The sequence below is a fragment of the Pongo pygmaeus genome, chromosome 14 (genome assembly GCF_028885625.2).
Source record: "Pongo pygmaeus isolate AG05252 chromosome 14, NHGRI_mPonPyg2-v2.0_pri, whole genome shotgun sequence".
Classification (NCBI taxonomy): domain Eukaryota; kingdom Metazoa; phylum Chordata; class Mammalia; order Primates; family Hominidae; genus Pongo; species Pongo pygmaeus.
The window spans coordinates 110,281,546-110,303,914 of NC_072387.2; the positions used below are offsets into that span (position 1 = coordinate 110,281,546).

The 22,369-nt window shown below is 37.0% G+C and overlaps 1 protein-coding gene across 2 annotated transcripts in view; it reads left to right on the forward strand.

Moving 5' to 3' along the window:
• PCCA (propionyl-CoA carboxylase subunit alpha) overlaps positions 1-22,369 on the forward strand; it is a 454,909-nt gene that overhangs the window by 267,087 nt on the left and 165,453 nt on the right. The window lies entirely within an intron of this gene.

Below are 22,369 nucleotides of genomic sequence, written 5' to 3' on the forward strand. Positions count from 1 at the left end.
ATAGTTAAATATAGTTTAAGATGTTTGAAAAGAAATATTGACCCTATGGGTCTTATAAAATCATCTTTTGTTGCAGATATACAGTAAATTCATTACATTTTGTTGACTTGTTTTTGTTTTCTTCTTTCTTCCTTCACCCATTTTGCCATTCCATAGAGGTTATGGAGGATATGTTTAGAATCCTCATCACTTATTTTTAAGCAAACAATTAGACAAAGACCTACAATGATGATCTCTTTAATCCACTTGGAATTCACTTATATGGACATTATGACGTGGGTTTCTTCTTTGTGATTTGGAAAGTTGCTGTGTTTATAAAACATTCTAGCCTACTCCCCCAAAATTAGTATTTGTTTATAATTCCAAGGTTGGCAAGACAGAAATACACACAAATTATATATATTCTCTCTCCCTCTCCCCACTGCCTTCCTCATTCACATGGGTGCGCTTGCACACATGAACACGCACCCCTGCATCTATGTATAGGTATGTTGTATTAGTCCATTCTTACATACCTATAAAGGCATACCTGAGACCGGGTAGTTTATAAAGAAAAGAGGTTTAATTGACTCATGGTCCTGCATGGCTGGGGAGGCCTCAGGAAACTTAGAATCTTGACAGAAGGTGAAGGAAAAGCAGGCACATCTTCACATGGGTGGCAGGAGAGAGAGAGCACAAAGTGGGAGGTGCTACCCACTTTCAAACAACTAGATCTTTTTGTGAGAACTCACTCACCATCACGAGAACAGCAAGTGGGAAATCTGCTCCCATGATCCAATCACTTCCCACCAGTTTCCTCCCCCAACACTGGGACTTACAATTCAGCATGAGATTTGGGCGGGGACATAGAACCAAACCATATAATATGTATAAACATGTAAATACATTTTGTGATATGGTGGCAAAACTAGAATTAGAGTTATAAATCTAGATTTTAGTCATAACTCTACCACTTATTAGTAATGTGACTTTAGGTATGTATTTTACTTTAAGCTTACCTATAAAATGAGAGTAATCTATATTCTGTCTTTTTCATATGAGAATCATTGTTATTGTATAATTATGTTGCAACACCCAGATTCTTTACCTCATTTGTTATAAAGAAATAAAAAAGAATCTATAATATATTGTAGTACACAACTAAGTAAATGTATTATGAATAAACCAAAAGGAAACCATCAAGAATAAGAAGTCGTATTTTTTACTTCTTTATACCAATAGCTATACATAAATATGACAAGAAAGAAAAAATGGGGGTCTAGTTATTTTCAGTGAAGTAAATAATGAGATGTTTTATGTTATATTCCAGCAAATAGGACACCATTACAGTTTGTTTTAATGTTATTTAATAAATTTATTTCTTTGTGGGTTTTTATTTTGCTTTTATGCTTATAAAGCAATATTTTCTACCTAAGATTTTGTAAAATATTTAGTTATATTTTTATTTCTGGTCTTTTAGAAGTTTCCTTTATTACACTGGTATTTCATATTTCAAATTTATTATGTGTGATGATATGAGATTGAGGTCTGATTTTATTTTTTCGTATGGGTAACCAGTAGAATCAGTTCCATTTATTGACTTGCATATCCCTGCTTTTTTTTTTTTTTTTTTTTAATTAGAGACAGAGTCTTATTATGTTGCCCAGGCGTGAACATAGCTGATTGCAGCCCCAAACTCCTGGGCTCAAGCAATCCTCCCACCTCAGCCTTCTGAGTAGCTGGGACTATAGGCATGCCCCATTATAGTAACTTTTCTCTTGTTTCTAGAGTGGCAGTTGTATTACCTCCTGAGTCACTTGGGATGTTTGGGTATGGGTAACAGAAACCCTGATTGAAACCGATACAGTTTTCATCTCATATAGAATTAAGAGGTTCAGAAGATATGAAGGATGAGGCTCAGTATGTTAGTCTGCTGAATGCAGTTGGAGAGGAGTAAGCAAGCTGTAGAATAGTAGGAAATGGAGTTGTGTCAGATGGGCTACTGTCAGGATTCCTGCTTTTACTGTGAGTGAAGTGGGGAGCCATTGCAAGGTTTTGAGCAATGAAGAGCTTGAGCAACATGTGTATTCACAAGATCTTCCTAGCTGCAGTGTTGCAGTTGACTATAAGGGAGTAAAAGGGGAAGCTGATGCCAGAGAGGGTGGGGCCCTAGGCCTGAGCCCTGAGACTCTTCAATATGAGAAAGCTGGAAAGATGAGGAGGATTCGACAAAGGAGGCTTGAGAAGGAGATAGGTGGAAAACTAGGCCTGGGTGGAGTTCAGGGAGCCAAATGAAGAAAGGGTAGCAGGGAGAAAGGAGTGTTCCACTGCAGTGTGTCAAATGGGATGGAGAATGACCACTGACCTTTGAACAATGTGGATGTCACAGGAGACCTGACTAGAGCAGTTTTAGGGGATGCACATGGAAAGTGGGGCTTAAATTCGGATTGGTGGGGGTTCAAGAAAGAATGGAAGGGAGAAACTGGAGATTACAAATCCCAGCATCCCTTTTGAGGACTGACCTTTTTCTGTGCATACACATAATCTACTCTTACTTTGATTTTACCAGAAAATGGACCATTCTACTTAAAAGGATGTCTTTTTAAAAAATGCATTATTACGCTGTCATCAGTTTCCCCTATTAAATATTCTTTGAAAAAGTGGTTTTCAAAGACTATACAATGTTAATATCTTTTAATAATTTAACATATGATAGAAAATTTTCTCTGATAGAACCGACAAATCCAGACAATGAATTTACATTAGGTCATGTTATACTAGTGGTCACTGGCATTGCAGGGTAAGATGTGTACTCCACATCCCTTAAATATTGAAAATGCATACGCTGAATTCTATATGGCCTTTATGGCATTTCCTCTTTTCAGTGATTCAGGTTGGGAAAATTAGAGTCACCTTTGGTTCTTTTGGCTCCCTCATATGGCATTGAATTGTCAGAGCAGTTGGCGCAGTGGATGGGACAAGCGCTGAGCGAGGTGTCAGGAGTCAGAATCTGGACCCAGCCGCACTGCCGTGTTTCCAGGTTCTACAGGCCTTTGTGCAAAGTGATTCAGCTTTTAACTCAGTTTTCTCTTCTGAAAAATGGCAGTGTCGAGTTGGATGATTACTGAAGCCTTTTTCAGCTCTGATGCTGTTTGAATTGCATGAAGTCACAGCTTTTACTTTCTGGTTTTTTCTTTCTTTTCTTTTTTTTTTTTTTGATAGTCTTGCTCTGTCATCCAGGCTGGAGTACAGTGGTATGATCTTGGCTCACTACAGCCTCTGCCCGCTGGGCTCAAGCAATTCTCCTGCCTCAGCCTCCCAAGTAGCTGGCATTACAGGCATACACCACCAGGCCCGGCTAATTTTTGTTTTTTTTTTTTTGTTTTTTTTTTTTTTGAGACGGAGTTTTGCTCTTGTTGCCCAGGCTGGAGTGCAATGGCGCAATCTCAGCTCACTGCAACCTCCACCTCCCAAGTTCAAGCAATTCTCCTGCCTCAGCCTCCCAAGTAGCTGGGATTACAGGCATGCACCACCATGCCTGGCTAAATTTTTTTGTAGTTTTAGCAGAGACTGGGTTTCTCCATGTTGGTCAGGCTGGTCTCGAGCTCCTGACCTCAGATGATCCGCCCACCTCGGCCTCCCAAAGTGCTGGGATTGCAGGCGTGAGCCACCGTGCCCGGCCTAATTTTTGTATTTTTAGTAGAGACCGGGTTTTGCGCTGTTGGCCAGGCTGGTCTCAAAATCCCAACCTCAGGTCATCCACCTGCTTTGGCCTCCGAAAGTGCTGGGATTACAGGCATGAGCCACCACGCCTGGCCACTTTCTGGTTTCTACTTTATCCTCATAATTTCTCTCTTGGTATTTGAGCAGGGGTTAAAGACTCAGAAAAAGAAACAACTTCACTATGGCCTATAATATTAATGGAAATACTTCAGCCTGAAAGGTTAAAATAAAGCACTCCCTTTGGTGGAGGATGACTTTGGCTGCATGGAATCAGTGTACTTTGTGCTCAGGCTTAGGAGAACATATCAAGTATCGCGGCTGGCTACGCAGCCTGGTGTCAGTTTAACTCTTTCAGCCACAGTAGCATAACGGGAAATTACTTTCTCTTGGGTTCTCTGTATGTGCATTCATTGTGTCTGCATTTGTATTGTATTATCTTTCCTCATCTGGCTTCCTGATAAAATGGAGAATCGATTTTTTAGTGATTTCTGCCTAGCAGAGACAATTATCTGTTTATTTTTCTTTGCCTTTCCTGATTTCAGATATAGAATTTATTCACCTGTTATTAAATTTTCAATTAGATGGTAAAAGTTTAAGGTTTTTGAAATATGATCTTAACCACTGAAAGATGAGTGGGGTGAGAAACATAGAAAAAAGGTAACAATGTGAAAATAATTCCCAAGGAAAAGCCAGTATTGTTGAACGGGTACATACTGGCTCTTTTACTAAGATGTCTTCTGAATTAAAAGAGCGTGTGAAATTATAACACATTTATACGTCAATGAAAATAAAGCAACTTATCATAACTCGTTTCATACTCTCAGATAAGCCACTTCACTGTGACAATGAAGGTGATGTGATACCTGACTATACAATAAAAAAACAGCACTTTAAGTATATGTTTACAAACGTATGTATATACTCTTTGTCTTTGGAAATATTTACCTTCATTTGAGCAAATAAATCCCCTGAAAGCAACAAGATGGGAGAAAACATTAACTCAATCATTACCACTTAAGCTTGCCTCACTTTTTACTGTCTCTGTTATGATATTTTCAGTTACTTAATATGACGGTGTTTAAGATGGCTTAGAAATCTATGTGAGATTAAGTACAAGATACTAAGTGGATAAGAAAGCATATTTACATATTTTTGCTTACTATTACATTGTAAAATATTTTTATTTTGATCCTACTATAAGAGCTGAGTGGAAGACAGAATAGCCTGATTATTGCTGGAGAATTTCTCTGTTCCCTACCATGATTCCAGAAGCTCTTGCACACTTCATCAGTATTATTGTAATTCTTTGGCTGCAGGATATTTGGCAGCTGTTGCACCCCACTGGCAAACCCTATTCATACTTCTTTCCCATTCACCATTGCCATTGGAGAATTGATTTCTCTCTCCTCTACTCTAACCTTTCCCAATTCATTTTGGATTGTTCAATGTGAAACATTTTAATTTCATATCATACAGCTATTCAGCTTACAATCCCTTTTTTAACCTGTCACCAGGGTAACAGCATAGCATGCTTTCTTTAGGCAATCAAGTTTTTATTTCACATGCTTAATGTTGCATTAAATGTTTGCATTTTGTTTAACCCCCCTTAAATAGTTTGAACTCTGGATATGTTTTATAGGGTAATGAAATGCTTGATTTTTGAATTGAAACTAAATCAACACCATCAGTGCATTTATAATAAAATGTCAAAAGATTAATTTCCATAATACAAAGATTATTATTAAAAACCCAAGTTAGCTGATCTGTGTAAGGCAATTTTCTGTAGGTAATGGAGGAATATTTGTATATATTATATTTGTGTTCAGCCTTGTTCCAAAAAAAGATTTAAAAGTGGTTTAGAGATTGTCAGTGGGATAAGTAAAAAACTTAAAAGAGGAATAGGTTTGGTGCAAATGGGAAAATATATCTTTTGAACCCATTATTTGATTTTTCAGTATAATGCTTTTTTCTCTGTTCATATATATGAAGATTTGATTACTTGATTTTTCGGTATAATGCTTTTTTCTCTGTTTGTATATATGAAGATTTGATTACTTGATTTTTCAGTATAATGCTTTTTTCTATATTTGTATATATGAAGACCATAATGATTTATGCATGTGGAGATGGGTGAAGTAACGAGATGTACTAGAATGAGATTAGACATCTTTTCTAGGAGACCAGTGTGGGCATTGTGTGCTTTAACATCTCTTCATCAGTTTACTTTAGAACTACTTTTTCCTTAAAATAAGTAATTTAATAATAATAGATTAGTGAAGATAAAAATGCATATGTTTAGATATTGATTATTTGACTTGAATTGGATAGACCTCAGTTTCCCTTTACAGAGCTACCCACTCATCTTTTCAGCCTTATCCCCAATAATATGTTCAATGAAATTTGTTCTGTGAATAAATCCTGTGATATTTGGAAAATACTAAGAAATGTGTAAGACAAGGTAGAGCAGAGACTAGCAAACCATGTTGCTTGGAAGCATTGTTCAAATTGTAATGCCCGGGGTAACCACTAAGAAAATAACTTTTAAAAATAGTAATATTAGTGAAAGAAAAGTCAAGGGAATTAAAATAAGACAATAGAAAACGTTGATTTAAAACAAGGCAATAATAAAGGAATAGAGGGAGAAAAAGGGTATGACATATAGAAAGTAAAAAGCAAAATGGTAGATGTAAATCCTACCTGACCCTGACGGATAATTAATTATATTAAATGCAAATGGCTTAAGCCTATCAAGAGCAGATACTGACAGAATAGATTTAAAAATATGATCAAACCATATGCTTTACAAGAGACACACTTTAGAGTCAAAGGCATAAATAGGTCAATTGTAAAAGGATGGAAAAAAGTATCAGACAGACATTGTATTCATAATATTATTATCAGTATTTTATTACTAATAATGCTGATGGCAGACAAAATAGCCTTCTTTTTTTTTTTTGAGATAGGGTCTTGCTCTGTCACCCAGTCTGGAGTGCAGTGGCATCATAGGTCACTGCAAGTTTGAACTCCTGGGCTCAGGTGATTCTCCTGCCTCAGCCTCCTGAGTAGCTGGTACTAGAGTGTATGCCCTAACATTTGGCTATTTTTTTTTTTTAAATAGAGATGAGGTCTTGATATGAGGCTAGTCTCGAACTCCTGGGCTCAAGTGATCCTCCCACCTCAGCCTCCTGAAGTGCTTGGATTATAGGCATGAGTCAACACACCCAGCCTTTTTTTGTATTTTTTTTTTCTTCAAGAGACAGGGTCTTGCTCTGTCACTCAGGCTAGAATGCAGTGGTGTGATTATAGCTCATTGCTGCCTCTCATTCCTGAGCTCATGTGATCCTCCTTCCTTAGCCTCCCAAGGAACTAGGACTACAGATGTACCCCACCATGCCCAGCTAATTTTAAAAAATCTTTTTAGAGGTAGGTTTTTCCTATATTGCCCAGGCTGTTCTTGAACACCTGACCTCAAATGCCTGGACTCAAGTAATCCTTCCGCCTCAGCCTTCCGAGTAGCTGGTATTACAGGCATGAGCTGCCAAGACAAAATATTGTTCAAGACAAAATTATTGCTAGAGACAGAGGGATATTTTATAATGATAAAAGGGTCAATCCATCAGAAAGCTATAACAAGTACAAATACATATGTACCTAATAACACAGTTCCCAAGTATGTGAAGCAAAACTGAGACAAAGAGAGAAATAGGCAATTCCACAATATATCACTTTGAAAAATGGATAGAACAACTAGACAGAATATCAGCAAGGAAGTAAAAGTGTCGGACAGCCCTATAGATCAAATAGACCTAACAGACATCTCTAGAATAATCTCTCCAACAACAGCAGAATATACCAGTCTCAAGTGCATGTATAACATTCTCCAGGCTAGACCATATTTACCATACCATAGCATAACCATATACTAGGCCATAAAACAAGCCTCAATAAATTTACTAGAATTGAAATCATCCAAAGTATGTTTCTGACAAATTAAATGAAATTAGAAAGCAACAAGGAAAATTTGGGAAGTTCATACATATGTGGAATTAAGCAGTGTACTACCAAATAGCCAATAGATTTAAAAAATTACAGAGGAAACTAGGAAATATTTTGTGGTTAATATAAACAACACAACATCTAAAAACGTGTGGGCTGCACATAAGCAGTGCTTAGAGGGAAATGAGAGCTGTAAGCACGTGTATTAAAAAAAGAGGCCAGGCAAAGTGGTGGCTCACATTTGTAATCCTAGCACTTTGGGAGGCTGAGGCGAGCAGATTGTTTGAGCCCACTAGTTCGAGACCAGCCTGGGCAACATGGTGAAACCCTATCTCTACAAAAAATACAAGAATATGCTGGGCATGGTGGCACGTGCCTATAGTCCTTGTTACTTGGGAGGCTGAAGTTGGGGAATTGTTTGAGCCCGGGAGGCGGAAGTTGCAGTGAGCCAAGATCGTACTACTGTACTCCTGCCTGGGTGGCAGAGTGAGACCCTATCTCAAAATAAAAGAAGAAATAAAGCTGGGTGTGGGTTTGGTGGCTAACACCTGTAATCCCAATTCTTTGGGAGATTGAGACTGGAGGATCACTTCAGCCCAGAAGTTTGAGATCCCATCTCTACAAATAATAAGAATGATAATAATAATAATAATAATAATAATAATAAAATTCGCTGGGTGTGGTGGCACACACCTGTAATCCCAGCTACTCAGAAGGCTGAGGTGGGAGGATCTGTTGAGCCCAGGAAATCAGGGCTGTAGCAGTGAGCCAATATCATGCCACTGCACTCCAGCCTGGCTGACGGAGTGAGACCCTGTGGAAAGAAAGAAAGAGAGAGAGAGGAAGAAAGGGAGAAAGAAAGAAAGAGAGGGGATGGTGGGAGGAGGGAGGGAGGGAGGGAAGGAAGGCAGTCAGGCAGGCAAGGAAGGGAGGGAGGGAGGGAGAGAAGGAAAGGAAGGATCAATTACCTTATCTTCCACTTCAGGAAACATGGAAAAATAGAGTAAACAAAAGCAGAGGGACTAAAATACTGAAAACTAGAGTACAAATAAATGAAATAGATACTAGAAAGCAATAGAGGAAATCAATAAAAGCAAAATGTGTTTGTTGGAAAGATCACAGAAATGACAAACCTATAGACAGGCTGACCAAAAGAAAAAAAACTCAAATTGTAAAATCAGGAATAATGGGGTATGCCTACTGACCTTACAGAAATTAAAATGATCATAAGGGAATATTGTGAACAATTGTTTACCAATAAACAAGATAACCTAGATAAAATGGAGAAATTCATAGAAAGATACAGACTGCCAACACTTTCTCAAGAGAAAGTAGGAAATCCAGATAGACTTATCATAAGTAAAGAGATGGGACTAATTGTTGCAAAACTTCTTAGAAAGAACTCAGGACCAGATGACTTCATTGGTTAAAACAGTTAAAGGAAAATTACTTAATACTAATCCTCACAAACTCTTCCAAAATCCCAGTTTACAAGACCAGTATTATCATGATTCCAAAACCAGATAAAGTCATTGCAAGATAAAAACTAAAGGCTGATATCCTTCTTAAGTATTAATGCAAAAATTCCCAACCAAATGGTGGCAAACTGAATCCAAGAATATATACAGTGATATACATCATAACCAAATGAGGTTTCTCCTAGGGATACAAGGTTGGTTTAACATACGAAAGTCAATCAATGCGATACATCGTATTAATAGAATAAGAGACAAAACCCACAGGATTATCTCAAATGCAAAAAAAAATCTGACAAAATCCAACAGCTTTTCATTATGAAAAACACTCAGCCTACTCGGAATAGAAGGCAACTTCCTCAGACTGATGAGGAGCATCTATAATAAACCCACACCTGAAAATAAGGGCATCTAGATTGGAGAGAAGTCAACTTACCTCTTTTTGCAGATGACATGATTTTAGATGTAGAAAATCTTGAGGAATTCACAAACAAATCTGCTAGAACTAATGAGTCCTGGAAAGATACAGGATACAAGAATGATATGCAAATATCAATTTTTGTTTTTATACAGTGGCATTGTACAAGCCAAAAATGAAATTAACAAAACAACTCTATATAGCACCAAAAAGTATACAATACTTAAATATAAATTTTAAACAAGAAATGTAATACTTGAACACTGAAAACTATAAAATGTTGTTGAAATAAAGATGACCTAAATGAAAAACACCCTATGTTTTGAATCAGAAGACCTAATATTGATCACCAAACTGATCTACAGATTCAGCACAATCCTTACTAGAATCCCAGCTGCATTATTTTTGGAAAAATAGACATCTGATTCCAAAATTCATATGAAAATGCCTTTGCACTGTAAAAGAGGAATAAGAGGAATAAAGTTCGGAGGCTTCTACTTCCCGATTTCAAAACACTACAAAGCTACAATAATCAAGACAAAGTGGTACTGGCATAAGCATAGACATGTTGATCAATGGAATAGAATCGAGACTCCAGAAATAAATTGTTATGGTCAGTTGAGTTCAGTAAGGGTAGGACGAAAATTCAATGAGTTAAGATTAATCTTTTTAGTAAATTCTGCTTGGGCAATTGGATATGCACATGTAAAAGAATGAAGTTGGTCTCCTTCCTCACACCATACATAAAAATGAACTTTAAGAATCACAGACCTAAATGTAACAGCTCATACAACAAAATTCTTAGAGAAAAACATAGGAGTTAATCTTTGTTACGTTTGGTTGGGTAATGATTTCTTACATAAGATGTCAAAAGTACACGCAACAAAAGAAAAATTAGATAATTGGACTTCAGAATTTAAAACTTGTGCTTCAAAGGAAATGATGAAGAAAGTGAAAGGACATCCCTCAAAATGGGAGACAATATTTGCAAATCATATATATTTAATAGGGTCTTTTGTCTAGTATAGGGAATTCTTACAACTTAATAATAGGACAAATGATCCAGTTAAAAGGCAAAGGACATGAATAAAAAATTTTTCAAAAAAGATATAGAAATGGCCAATAAACCCATAAAAGATGCTCTGTATCATTAGTTGATAGGAAAATGTAAGTCATAACCACAATGAGATACCACTTCACACCCATGAAGTGGTGAAGATGTGAAAACATGGGAACCATTACATGTTCCTGGTGGGAATTTATGACTACAGTGATATGAACTTGGGAATAATTTGACAGATTCTTAAAATATTAGACGATTACCACATGACCTAGCTATTCCACTTCTTGGTATATAACCAAGGGAAATGAAACCATGTGTCCACAGAAATGTTGTACACAAATGTTTATAGTGGCATTTTTCATAATAGCCAGTGGAAACAACCCTAATGTCCTTCAAATGATGAATGAGTGTATAATAGTAAATAAAATGTGATACGTTCATAGAATGGATTATTTTTCAGCAATAAAAATAAATGAGGTATTGATATTTTCTGCAACATGGATGAATTTTGCAAAAATGCTAAATGAAATAATTCAGTCAAAGTAGATCACAAAGTTTCCCAGAATAAGCAAAGCTATAGAAATCGAAAGTACGTAACAGTTGCTTAGGGCTGAGGAGGGGAATGTAGAGTAACTGCTCTCGTATCTAATGTTTCCCTTATGAGGCAATGAAAACGTTTTAAAGTTGCTTGTGGGGATGGTTGCATAACTCTGTGAATATACTAAAAACCTTGTACACTTCAGATGGGTTAAATGTATGATATGTGAATTTCATCTCAAACTGTTTAAAATGTTTATAGTCTGTTACGCATTTTATATTTAAGAATTTGTTTTCCTATTGGTATAATAGATGTTCAAATTTTAGGAATTAAATGAGGCATTTCTTCCTTCTAGTTTGATGGAGCCTTTAAGAATATTTCTTTTCAAATTGTCAAATATGTTTCTATGTCTGCTCTCAATTTAGTGCAAGAGTAGCTTTTGGGGGTAGCAATGTCAAGTGTTCCTGGGCTACCACCTGGAAGGCGGAAGTAGTAAATGTATGTGAACCCGCGTTCTTCCATCTTTTCTTTCCTCTTCTGCCTTGAAATGCAAGTGACATAAAATTAAAACAACACGGAAAAGTTTCAGTTCCTACAATGGCAGTGTAGTGTATTTTCAATGAATTCCTTTCCAGATAAATAATTATAAACTCTGGACAAAATATAAAGCACAACTATTTGAAGGCTGTCGATGTACAACCAAATACGACCCCTAAAAGAAGAAAACTACACCAGTGAGATGCACGTTTATGTGGCTTTTCCTCTGAAAGCAGTCACTATTGCATGCATTAAGGCATGGCTGTAACTCAGTTATTGGTTTTAGGTCTCAGAGAATGATGTTCAGTGTTGTCAGAACTGCTGGAAATTCAGCAGGGTTATCATGGCAAAAAGGGAGCAACAGAGTGAAGAGTTCCATATGTGAATTCAGATTCTCTCAAATTGTTGGTTGACCCTAGAAATGTGCGTAACAAAGACCCCAGGGATCCCAGAAGATCCCAGAACTGCTGGAATGCTGAATGAACTGAGCTAAAATTTCAGTTGCCTACCATGGTTATGATAATGTTGGAATCTGAATCTCATCAATTTGAGGTACTTGTAAACACCTTGAGCTTTCCATTAAAACCCTGGAAGGACCATGCCTTGGGAGAAAAGACTGTTTCTGGAATAAATGGTTTGGACTTTTTATTTATTGAGAGCAAAACCAAATAGTTCCTAGCACAACATAAAAGTGAGCCTCCACAACTTCAGGACTGGTAACTAGTAATTTAACTGCCTGCTGTAATAAAAATCAGTACTTTTCAGAGGGAGATAACATGATGAGTGAAGTCTGACAACATCCCCACAATACAATTTACAATAAACATTTACTTGGCATGCAATCTAAGAATAAAGACAACTATAATCAAGAGGAAAAGCAGTCAACAGAAATCAACCGTGAGATTACTAAAATGTTTGTTTCATGGGTAAGAACTTTAAAGTAGCTATTAAAATCATTTTCAAGTATTAAAGATGAAAATGAGGGAAAAATGGGAAATATCAGCATAGAAATGGAAATTAAAACACATTACTAAGTGGAAATTCCAGATCTAAAATGTCCTATATCTGCAATGGATAATTTGCTGGATAGGCTGAAAAGCATACTGGTGATGGCAGAAGAAGGAATAGGTAACCTTGAAGATAGAAGAATAGAGATTATGCAATCTGAAAAAAGAGAAAGAAAAATGCGTTTTAAAAAATTGAAGAGACACAAAAGGACAAAGGAAACTTTTGGAGGTAAAACATGTTTATTATCTTGATTGTGGTGATAGTGTAATGACCGTATGCATATGTCCAAACTAATCAATTTGTGTGCATTAAACATGCTGTTTTTTAAAATGTCAAATACACCTCACTAAAGCTGTTTAGCCGAGGTGGGCGGATCACCTGAGGTCAGGAGTTTGAGACCAGCCTGGCCAACATGGTGAAACCCTGTCTCTACTAAAAATACAAAAAATTAGCCAGGTGTGGTGGTGCACGCCTGTAATCCCAGCTACTAGGGAGGCTGAGGCAGGAGAATCACTTGAACCTGGGAGCTGGAGGAGCTTGCAGTGAGCTGAGATCGTGCCATTGCACTCCAGCCTGGGCAACAGAGCAAGACTCCTCAAAAAAAAAAAAAAAAAAAAAGAAAAGAAAAAAGCTGTTTAAAAAAAAAAGGAAGACAACCTCAGTGACTTGTGGGCACTGTAAGTTATCAGGAAGCATGTATTAGGAAGGACAAAAGGAAAGGCAAGACAGTGAAGAAATTTCAGAAAAAATATTTAATGTTGTCTTCTTAAGATTGGGAACAAGATAAAGTTGTCTGTTTTTATCATGTTTATACAGTATTATCCTGGAGATCCTATCCAGTGCAGTTGGAAAGAAAAGAATAAAAGGCATAGAAATCAGAAAGGAAGAAGTAAAGTCATTTCTATTTACAGAGGACATAATTGTTTGCATAGAAAGCCTTATAGGAATCTATAAAACAATTGCTGGAACTAACAAATTTAGCAAGATTACAGGATAAAAAGGCAATCAAATGCAAGTTGTATTTGAATAAACTAGCAACAATGGGAAAATGAAAATTAAAGTTCCACTTAATATAGCATAAAAATAGGCAAAGCAAACACCGTCACTAGTTAGAGTATGAAGGCATGCAAGAAATAACGGAGCCTAATGATTACAAAGGAAGCTTTACACACCTTAATTGGTTACCTGAGAAAACTCTAAGGAGTCTGCCATACAATGAATGAAACTAAGACAAAAATAGGGATAAAGTTAACAAAAGAGATTCATGACTACCACATTTTATGAAATAAATTAAAAATCAGAAGTAAGAGTTTTATCCTGCTCATGGACTGGGAAAGAAAATATTAAGATGTCACTTCTCTCTACAGTAATATAGATTCAATGCAGGCCCAATAGTAATTCTATTGGGATTGTATCTCAGGGAGGATGTGGAAGAAATTGGCACATTGATTTTGAAATTTCTATGGAAATGCGAAGGGACTTGTATTAGTCCATTTTCACCCTGCTGATAAAGACGTACCTGAGACTGGACAGTTTACAAAAGAAAGAGGTTTAATTGAACTTACAGTTCCATATGGCTGAGGAGGCCTCAGAATCATGGACGAGGAGGGGCAAGTCACATCTGAAGTGGATGGCGGCAGCAGGCAAAAAGAGTTTTGTGCAGGGAAACCCCCGTTTTTTTTGTTTTTTTTTTTCTTCTTTAACCATCAGATCTCGTGAGACTCCTTCACTATCATGAGAACAGCATAGGAAAGACCTGCCCCCATAATTCAGTCACCTCCCACTGCGTCCCTCCCACAGCACGTGGGAATTCAAGATGAGATTTAGGTGGGGACACAGCCAAACCATATCAGACCTAGAATAGCTAACAGGAACAAAGTTGCAGTACTTGGTCTACAAATTTTCCTGAAATGGCCTCACCCCGTCTCCTACCACACAGGAAAGTTAGAGATGCATCATAGATAGATCTACATGTAAAACATCTAAAACATGTGAGTATATCTTCTGAAACTTTGTATATAGGCAAAAAACTTCTTAGCAAGGACACAAAGCACTAAACATAAAAGGAAAAATTAGTGAGTTAGATTTTGTTAATATTAAAAACTTCCATTAAAACTGCAAAAAGATACCACTACATACGTATTAGAATGTCTAAAATCCAGAACAACGAACACCACGTGCTGCTGAGGATGTGGAGCAACAGGAGCTCTCATGCATTGCTAGTGGGAGTGCAAAATGGTAAGCCACTTTAGAAGACAGTTTGGCAGTTTCTTACACAACATAATCTTACCATGTAATCAAGGAGTTGTGCTCCTTGGTATTTACCAAAATGAGCTGGAAACAGGCACACACTAAAACCTGCACGTGAATGCTTATAGCAGCTTTATTCATAATTGCCAAAACTGAGAAGCAATGTCCTTCAGTAGGCGAGTGGATAAACTGGTACGTCCGTACAATGGAATATTATTTAGCAATAAAAAGAAATGAGCTACTAAGGCATGAAAAGACAGAGTGGAAACAAATACATATTGGTACGGGGAAAAAGCTAATCTGAAAAGGCAGCATTCTATATGATTCCAGCGCTAAGTGACATTCTGGAAAAGGCAAACCTATGGAGATGGTAGAGATCAGTGATTGCCAAGCATTCGGGGGAGGGAGGGGGGAATAAATAGGTGGAACAGGGGACTTGCAGGCAGTGAAACTACTCTGTATGATACTGTAATTCTGGACACATTTCATTAGATGTTTGTCACAACCCACAGAATGTATAACACAGAGTGAACCTTAATGTATGGACTTTAGTTAACAGTAACGTATTGATATTTGCTTATCAATTGTAACAAATACAACACACAAATGCAAGATGTTCATAATAGAGGAATTCATGTGGGGGAGGATGTGTGGGAAATTGAAATTCTGTTGAGTTTTTGTCAACCTAACACTGCTTTAAAAAATAATGTCTTTTTTTTTTTAATCTGCTGAAGGAAGGACATTGTTAAGAAAATTCATAAGCAAACCACAGAAGAGAATACTTGCAACACATAAATCTGACAAAGGCCTTGTATCCAAAATAAAGAACTTTCACAAATCAATAAAAATAAGGCCAATGACTTAATAAAAATGGGCAAAAACTTGAATATAAATGGCCACTGAGCACCATGAGGTCCTCAGCATTACTAGTCATGGGGGAAATATACATGAAACTATGATAAGATGCAGTTTCCCAGCCTCTAGCCTGGCTAGAATTAGAAAGACTGACAATGCCAAATGGTGGCAAGGATGTAGAGTAACTCATTGCAGTGGGAACATAGAAATGTTGTAATCTTTTGGAAAACAATTTAGCAACTCATATAAAATTAAACCTACATTTAGCCTACGACTTCTACTCCCGAGATTTTTTACCCCACAAGAAATGAAGACATACCTCTTTAAGTGGGAAAAAAAACAACCATGTACAAAGAACATCTACAGTGGCTTTGTTTATAACAGCCCCAAACTGGAAACCACCAAAATGTCTATCCACAGAAGGATGAACCCATTTTGGTGTGTTGGTGCAATAAAATACTTCTCAGCAAGAAAAAAAGGATGAACTATTCAACAACATGGATGCACCTCAAAAACATTATTTTGGTCAAAAAAGCCACAGTTTTTTTGGAGTCTGTTCATGTGAAGTTCAGAACAGGCAAGAATAATCTCTGGTTGTTAGTGGCAGGCAGAGCCAAGTGACTGGAAGGGTGAATGACGAACTTAAGAGCTTGGAATTTGACTGTATGTTAGTTGTATAAGAGTAAAATTAAAAAAAAAAAAAACAGTTGCTGAAACAAAAGAGAGGGATTTCAGATATTTCTGCACCAAATTATGATAACAATAATAACTAATTGAGCATTTATGTGCCAAACACTACTCTAAGCATTTTATACCTTTTATCTCATGTAAGCATCATATGGGTTAGGCATTCTTATTATCTTTGTCTTGCTGATGAGGAAACTGAGGCACAAGGAGGCTAAGTGAGTTGTGGATGGAGGTCACACAGCTTTTGTAGGTCTGCACTTTGTCAGTGAGACATGGGGTCTGCTGGAGTGACAGCTGTGCCACAGTGCCTTTCCTGGCTAATCATGCCCAATGTCTAAATTGAGAACCTTAAGCCCTTATCGGTGGAAGAAGGAAAGGGAGTGTGCATAATATTTAAATATATGAGATTATGAGTAACATTACGTATTCTATCCTAGATTCAGATGTCATTTGTGTAATTATTTGTAATGCTAATAACACCAAACTTGGGGGTGTTCCCTGTTTCTCAGCATGATTATGTGATACAGACTCTTCCACACAGTCTCATGTATTTGAACATACACATTTTCAATTGCATGTAGGCAGAATTCTAATCCTCCTCTATGCCAGTTCCTAGCTTTGAAGAGGTCCTCTGAAAATGCTGCTTTTATCTTTCTTCTGCAGTGATGAACTTTAATGTTGGAGTGTTGTAAGTTCTCACATAATAATAGATTTTGTTTGGTTTGGCAGTAGACTTCTGTTTAAAATTCCTTTAATCTGTTCATTCTATGCTTTTTATATTCATTTTAATAACTGATGGCTCTGAAGAATTTTTTTTGAATTTATTGCACTAGTAAAAAAACTACTAAAACTTGTACTTAACTCTTCCTCCATCTCAACGTGCTAAAAGTGAGTTTTCCAGTGAATTGCTGAATTTTTATCTTCCCTGGGAGTTGTTCCTCCCATTCCCCAACCCTGGGGAAATAAGAAACAATTCATATACTAGATCTAAAGTTTCATTAAAATTGCTTATGCCCTGTCTCAGGCATTTTAAGTGGGCCATCTGTCTAAACATCTCTCTCTCCTTTTTTTTTTCTGATCATTTCCTCGACTTATTCATGAGCCATGGGAGGGCTCCTTTGTAGTCTCCATGTAGCTGGTTCTGTCTGCCCCCACTGAATACATCTATGTGCTTGCATAACATATCTTTTCACCGTGCTGGAAATTCTCTGAACTTGGTTCAGATGAATGGCCCACTTTCTGAAGGCCTTTTTCTTCCTGCAAAGATTTGTATGCAGAAACTGACCTCAGTGGCCTTGGAATGCAGCATATTATTCTCGATCATTTTACAGCCCACCCACTGTGAAAGTTATGATGAAGCATTTCTTAATGATTCCTTGACCATTAGCATTGTTTTAACTGAGTATTTTACTTCTAAAGACGTGATGGCACAATCAAAAACCAGCTTTTTTGAGTGTCTGATAATTATGGTTTAAAATGCTTATAATCCTAACTGAAGATGCTGAGAGTTTTTATGTTTATACAGTCTTCTTTTAGCAAATGACTTGTAATAGCAAAGTATTTACTCAAAAGCACCCTTTTGAGTAAAATATTCTAGTAAGTTAAATGTATTAGTATTAATAGTGACTATCAGCTGACAGTTTTTCACCATCAAATATAAAAAATTTATTTTTGTTGAGCATATTCATCCTGGCTGGCTGATGATAAAGTGGACAGACCTGGGTTAGAGCTATTATTTTATTTGCTTTGTGAGTCACTGTTTATGTGAATTCTTTTTTACTGGGGTTTTTGGTTTTTTGTTTGTTGAAGAAATAACTTAATTGGTATCAGCTTTGCAGGTGACTAATAAGTTGCACAGATTAAATTTTTGGTCAGATGACAGCATCTTTCACTAGAAATGTACTTCGTTAAGGGAAACTGTATCATTACTATGGTGAGTTGAATGAAGTTCTAAGATCTTTTCCCTATTGTCAGAGAGTTGTTCATAAAAATCTTCTTTGAGACTATTTTGAATTTAATGAATCTGTATAATTCTTTTCTAAACATTTAACACATAATTATAGGTAATTGTTACTATCATAAATCTGTCTGTGCTGGTTAAATTAATAAGAATGTTTCAAAGTAAGTATTATAAATGTATTTTCAATGATTTTTCAGAAATAGAGCATGCATTCTTTCAGGTTTGTATTTTTTTAAATTTATAGTTTATTTCTATTGCAGAGCATATTTATATCTGCCAGTTACTGGCATATATGCCCAACCCATCCATTTTATTTAAAAACCCGAACAAAACTAGTTTCAAACTTATGTCAAGCCAGAAGGAATCTTTGCAAATTTTGTTTGTAGAAGAGTGAACTTACAAATAGATTCCGCAGTTTTGACTCTTTTTTGGTATTTAGAGGTCTTTCACAGTGAAGCCTTTTTCCTATATTCTGTTAACATATCACCCTGAAAGAAATTGTTAGAAAAAGGCTGGGTACTGTGACTCACACCTGTAATCCCAGTACTTTGGGAGGACAAAGCAGGAGGATCCCTTGAGGCCAGGAATTCAAGACCAGTCTGGGCATCATAGAGAGACCCACCCCATCTCTTAAAAAAAAAAAAGCCAGATCTGGTGGTGGCACACACCTGTAATCCCAGCCACTCAGGAGGCTGATGCAGAAGGATCATTTGAGCCCAGGAGTTCCAGACTGCAGTGAGCTATGATTGGGCCACTGCACTCCAGCCATTGTGACAGAGTGAGATCATGTTTCTTAAAAGAAAAACAAAAAATTGTTAGAAAAGTGCCACTGCAGGAGTTAAGTTTGTAGAAGAAGCAGTAGCTTCCTATCACTTGCCTAGCTCTGATCCACTTTTACAGGTGTAGAAATGTTGGTTCAAACAGATTGAATAAGTTCTCAGGTACATTGCTAGTAGAACAGGCTGAGATTTAGACCTGGATGTTTTAACTCAAAACCCTGTACTCTTTCCATAAGGCCCCTCCTGGGACAAATTATAATATATATGAAACAGATGTGAATCAAAATAAAACAATGGAAAAATAAATAGTACTTAGGTTTTGGAGAGTGGCAACTATCTCATCACCATCTATAAGGTCCCTTTCTGTGGGAAAGTGGGTTCTGGGTTGGAACAGGATGTCAGGATCAACAATGTTCCAATGCCTCTGGAAGCAGAGACTTGTTATATAACAGAAGGAATTCTCAATCCCTACTCCATCAGGCTGCTACAGTTTGAAAAATATTACAGCATATGACATAGATTAAATGGAAGAAAGATCTCTTGAGTTTATGCTATAATTAAGGAACAATTCGTGAAGGAGGCAATATTTTCCTTGAAAGATCTGTTAGTGTGAGAAGCAGAGAGATGAGATGAGGATCCAAAGTTTCTATAAAGAAAGAGGTTTCAGTTAAAGGGGAAAGTAAGGATATAGGCCGAGAGCCGGGACTACTACTCATAGTAAAAGCTGTAGCATGTATACACCTAATTTAATCAACACTTCCCTATCAATGCAGATATTATTACAATCTTTTATACATAAGGAAACTGAGACAGACAGTTTGCTCCGGGTTTTGTGCCAGCTTCTGTGACTCATCAAGGCCTGAGTTCAAAACCACTGTCTTGCTCTGTGCCTCATGGTAGCTTGGTTTAAGAGTCTGTCCTAACCAGATAGACGAATCAGAGAATAAGCAGAAATAAAATTGAATGCAAAAGGTGGATTCTTACTTTTAAGGCATTGAATGGTAGTTAGGTTAATAAAGATTTAACTTGGTGTGAGGTAGAAAACCATTAAATGAACATAAGCAAGGTAGTGACATAATTCTTGAGGAAAGCACAGACTTAAGAAAGCTAAGTTGCATGGTCATCTAGATGTGAGGCTGTTTCTGCAATCACAACACCCCTGTGAAATTGGAGTATTGATCCCATTCGAAGTGAGCAAAATGAAGTCTTAGCGAGATGATAGGTGTAGTCCAGGGACACCCAGGGAGTATCCAGGAGCTTGGGGCATACGCTCCTCCTGTCACACCTGTGCTCTGTCCCCTGGGCAAGTCAGCCTCCTCTTCTACACATGGTTGGTGCATAGTAGACACTCCTCACAGTCTTTTCTACTTATCCCTCATCTCTTTGTCTCCATCCTGTGCTAGGAGCTGGGGATACAAAAATAAGGAATGATTTTGGTCTTTTAGGAGCCCCCAGGACACTGGGAGACAAACATATAAACAAATAAATGCCCTGTAGAATAAAGGTGCTAAGAAAAAAAAGAGGCAATACTGGCACAGAAGCCCTCTCTTCCCTTCTTCCTTTCTGCTCAGACCTCCTTTTCTTTCCCTCTCCTCCTCCCCTCCCCACTGTGTGTTGTCTCCCTCAACTCCCCTGCACCCCCATTCATTCATACTCTTCTGTGTGAGGCTCTATCCCCTGAAACAGTTCTTTTCACACTGCCAGAAAGAATCGTCAAGGCCTGTCTGTACAGTGTGCATTATTGTTGATGCATTTTTTTACTTTTATTTTTACTTCCATGGTATTTAAAACATATCCTTATCTTCAGAATAATGCAGATCAAGAAGTGGTAGGTCAAATACAAATATGTACTTAAATTAATAATATTAATGATCAGATATTGAATCTAGAGGTGATTTGATTAGAAGCATAGTTTTTGTGACTCTGACTTTTTTAATGCTGAATACACAGAGACTTCTTTTGAAATTTGGTGGGTTTAAATGAAAACATAACTTGGAACATTTTTTCAGAACTGTGGTTTAAGCTGGAGCCCAGATACTACAAAATGCTGATGTTTAGTACTTGGTAAATATTACTTCACAAGTGTAAATATGCAATACTTAAATTAGGTTAATTCTGAAATCATTAAATTTTGTTACTTTAAAAAGTCGTGGGAAACATTTATATTCTAAAAACATTTTTGTCTTTGGCTGCTTGATACAGATTTTCTGAACCATGTAATACTGATAATATGCAAGAAAAGACCCGTATGATAAGACTAACATTGTTCATAGATATGGAGTCCTTTCTGGGGGGTTTTAGGTGATGGGGAAAACCAGGGCTAGAAAAGAAATAGTGTGTAAGTTTCCAAGATGAGGACTGTGTTTTATTTCTCTGTGGTGCCCCAAAACTTAGAGCCAAGTACTTAGTGTTTGTTGAACTCATAAGTCATTTAGGGTTTTGTGTGTGTGTGTGTGTGTGTGTGTGGCTGTGCTTTATTTTAGCAAAATTTTGATGTTGTCCTATTATATAATAACATAATAAGTGGGTATCTGAGTAATGTTTAAATTCGTTTTTTAAATTTCGTGAATTTTTAGTAATATTATAAAATAAGTATAGTTTTTTTTTTTTTTGCAAAAAATAATTATATTGGCCGGGTGCAGTGGCTCATGCCTATAATCCCAGCACTTTGGGAAGCCGAGGCGGGTGGATCATGAGGTCAGGAGTTCCAGATCAGTCTGACCAAAATAGTGAAACCCCATCTCTACTAAAAATACAAAAAATTAGCCGGGCGTGGTGGTGGGCGCCTGTAATCCCAGCCACTCGGGAGGCTGAGGCAGAAGAATCACTTGAACCTGGGAGGCGGCAGAGGTTGCAGTGAGCGGAAATCGCACCATTGCACTCCAGCCTGGGCGACAGTGCGAGATTCCGTCTCTAAAAAATAATAATAATTAAAAAAATTGTATCCTAGCTAATGTACTAAGATATTTCTCTTCTAATTGACATCATGAAGAAACATTCTGTATTATCTTATAAGTAGAATAATGTAGAGAGGTTCATTGTTTAATACATTTTTAGTCTCATCACCTATAAAGAACAAAATGATTCTCCAGGCCCCATCA